This window comes from Mycetomoellerius zeteki, unplaced genomic scaffold (assembly GCF_001594055.1).
Source record: "Mycetomoellerius zeteki isolate Tzet28-1 unplaced genomic scaffold, Tzet1.0 scaffold64, whole genome shotgun sequence".
Classification (NCBI taxonomy): Eukaryota; Metazoa; Arthropoda; class Insecta; order Hymenoptera; family Formicidae; genus Mycetomoellerius; species Mycetomoellerius zeteki.
The window spans coordinates 511,889-515,773 of NW_017257654.1; the positions used below are offsets into that span (position 1 = coordinate 511,889).

The window sequence follows — 3,885 nt, forward strand, 5'->3', positions numbered from 1 at the left end:
GCTTTCACATTAAAAAGTCGAAAATTTTCTCAAGTTTTTTTGTACACTTGACAAGTCCCTAAAATGAAAAAAAATTTTTTTTATTTTATCCGACTCGTAATTTTCTGTATGTAAAAATTATCAAGCTTACAGAAACTCAAAAGATATAGTGACCTTTTGAAAATAAAGATTTTAAGTTTTAAAACTTTTTTTTAATTTAAATTTCGTTCATTTTTAACGAAGTTCCAGTTGCTTGAATTTTGAAATTTGTATTGTCACAAACTTTTGTTCCAATATATGTATATGGAATATATATATATATATGTGTGTGTGTATATCGGGTATCTGAGTACACCCCTTTCTCGCAAACAGAGCATTTTAGAAAAAACCGTTTCAGACAAAAGTTGTACGGTTTCGAGATGTATATAAGATGGTGTTATTGGTTTGACCTTAAATAGTCGTTTGAAAGTCATGTGAAGGTCACGTTGATTTTTCCAAATAGTCTATTTTTCATTGCATATTCTTATAGCTTATCTCGAGCGCTTTCCAAAACACTATAATCAAATATTTTTTCATTAATATTTTTGAATTATAAAACTTAAAGTTTCAACATTTTGACAAAATACAAAACGTCTTATAAAACAATAATCTCCAATGGTCTTAATCTTGATAAATATTATCCAGGATATCATCCTAAACAATTAAGAGATTTTAACCATCGGTCGGACACATTGCATAATGTTAATGCCGGCGGTACTGTAATTTTCAAGTCTTATAACACAAAAAATTCTTAATGAAAAAATATTTGATTATAGTGTTTTGGAAAGTTCTCGAGATAAGCTACAAGAATATGGAATGAAAAATAGGGTGTATCATTTGGAAAAATCAACGTGACCTTCATATAATTTTCAAACGACTATTCAAAATCAAACCAATGACAACATCTTATGAACACCTCGAAACAGTACAACTTTTGTCTGAAAACGTTTTTTTCTAAAATGCTCTGTTTCCGAGATAAAAGGGGTGTACGGATGGCCTCAGACACCTGGTATATTGCGCTTTCAACGAATCAAACTAACTTGTTTGCATTTATGTTTCAGATCTGATATAGCAACAAAACAGAATACAACCTCGCATATTTATCAAGAAGTGCGCAATCGGGGTCATGATTAACACTTTGTTGGCTTCGAGCTACTGTCCATCGTTCATTGTTACGTAAGATTCATTTAATTAACTCAGTTTTAAATGCATGCCACATCCGTTTTTACATTGCCAAGGCAAACATCGCATATTCATACGTGCGTATGTAAAATATATGCGTATATAAACAAAAAATGCTCTGTTCAACAAAGTTAGTAAAGAATTAAAATTATAATCATTTTAATTACATAGTTTCTCGAAAACTTCATTCGCTGACAAGGCAATTTTTATTCAAAGAAAAAACATGCCCACTCTGTACATAAACCCTTGTACATAACATATGCGGGACTATTGTTACGGACTTTTAAGTTTACAGCCTCGATCTCTCGAGACGTTTTCATCGTTCGCGGCCTTTTGTCACTCGTGCCCTTAAAAGACATTCCGCAGAATGTCATAAAGGGAGATAACCTTCGCGTACAAGAATTTTACTCTAACGAGTCGCCCGTCAAGACTTTTATATATGTCTTGCGAGGAGACTCGATTGAATCGTGGCTTTATTCGAAAGCCAGCTCGCTGTCGTTTAATGCACTAAATAGCGGAAAGACAGCCTTTTTATATTTTTAATCCGATACGAACTCGCATCGAATCAATCACAATAGAGGCACCCCCCCGTCTCCCTTTTTTATGCAATTCCCGTGGCGCCGCGACGATCTAAGGGCTCCTCGAGAAATTCCTCGTGAGGGTGCATTTCCGCAAAACTTTGCAATCGCCGCAGGGTGCAGGAACTTTCTACCCTCGCTCTATCTTTGCCTTCTCATTCTGTTTGCCGAATAAGAATTCGGTCCCTTCCACTTCTCTCTATCTCTCTCTTTCCCGTTCCTTTTTTTAGCGCTGCTCGGTCCTTCAGACCTATCGCGTTTCTTTCTCCTCACCAACGCCGAGCTCCATCAACGCCTGTCGTTTAGCCCGCGGCGGAACGTTGACGAAAGCAAAAGTGATTAGATGAAGATAGAGTGGAGAACGAGAGGGCGTTCGCAAGGCCGCGAGAGGAAATTGCTGGGATGTTTGGTGTCTTTTTTCAAGAGACGCGCACTCAATTATTCAACAATCTTTTTTAACCGTCGTCTTCCAGATTTTGCAATTTCTAAAATCTTCCTCCTGTCTTCTGGTTATAATTTTCCACTCAATTATTCCGAAAAACAATTATCTTCCCCCCCTCTCTCTCTCTCTTTTTCTCTTTCTCTCTCAATACGATTAAATTTATATTTATAATTATCTCATTTTTCTACCAAATTTATTACTATAAAATTAAATTAATGTTTCTTAAAAAAAAAAAGAAATTTTTTTATTAGAAACTTTGTAAGAAAAATGTCTAGTAAAATTGGATCGTGACGTAAGCAATAGTTTTGGGAAACTTTGCATTGCATTTGTCGCCGTCACGCGGCGCGATATTATTTCTCGCCGTCGTTCACGATTTCCCGATTTTCATAAAATGTCAGATGCTGTTTGGCCGTCCCCGCGTTGCATTATTGCGGAGATGCGAAAGCGCGCGACGTTAACTACACATATAAGTAATTAAATACGACGAAGCTCTGCTGAGATTTTTCCCTGCTCCCTCGTGCAATTCATTATCATCACCGTCATCATTATTAATATGTGGTTAGGAGAGACGAGAAAGAAGATTTAGGAATATACGAGATAAAATTATCCTACGAAATAAAGACGTTTTAAATTTATCAGCGACTTAAAATACTACGTCTCGAAGCGTCGTATATATACATTCCGAGTATCCTGTGTTTCTTTTATCGAAGGCCAAGACGCAAATTGACGAACTTTTGAATTCGTGCACAATAGATTGCGAAGCCATGGCGACAATGATACCCGTATTGCGGTAAGTCTTTCCGGGATAATTCACGGCGCTTTTCTTAAAGGCGGAAGCGCCACGAAAAAATATAGTCGCGAAAAGTTGCATTTGTTAAAAATAGCCGCGGGACTATCGAATTCCTTAGTCCTACTTGCGGACCTGACGAGTATTGTCCGGTGCTAACGATAGGAAGTTCGCGTCAAAAGAACGCACCGCATTTGATGCTGTCTAAAAGTATCTTTTCAAGAATTCATCGAATTTCTGGAGTGTCTTCAGAATCAATTCAATCAGTTCAATAGACATTATTTCATTTTATTTAATGGGTGGAATACGAACGTACAGATACTGTAAAGCGGATTAATTTTCTGGAATTTTAATCACCACAAGCTTTTTCTCTTCGTGGAAAAATGTATTTTCTTTATGATGGCGCAAATTGAATTAATATGCTTCTTGAATTTTTCCTTTAAGAGTTTCGTTAAACTTGAAAAACGAAAAAGAAATATGTATGCTAATATTTCGTGACTCAATTGTTAGAATCTGATGGCGATGATAAAAATCATCAAGATTAATTTATATATACAAAAACGAAATATTTATATAACACATACAGTGCCGTATTATAAATAAATCCCGTCAAAAAATTTAATTTTTCACGAGTGTTCACAAATTGATAGCCGGTGCCAAAGAGTGCGGACTTTTCGAAGCGTTTAGTTTGCGATGGGAACGCGTCTGCTCTCGCCGAGCGCCGACAATATTCATGGTAATCCAATTCAAATTAATTCTCGGTGGGTGCCGCTCTTCTCGTTCGCGCACGTCTCTCTTCTACCAAATAGCATCTCATAACCCACCCGGAGGAGGTTTGTAACCGGAAGTGACGTGAAATATCGCGCTGCGACGTAATC

General features: G+C 36.7%; 1 pseudogene; it reads left to right on the top strand.

The window, feature by feature from the left end:
• The window catches only part of LOC108728720 (uncharacterized), a 53,789-nt pseudogene that overhangs the window by 2,245 nt on the left and 47,659 nt on the right, over positions 1 to 3,885 (top strand).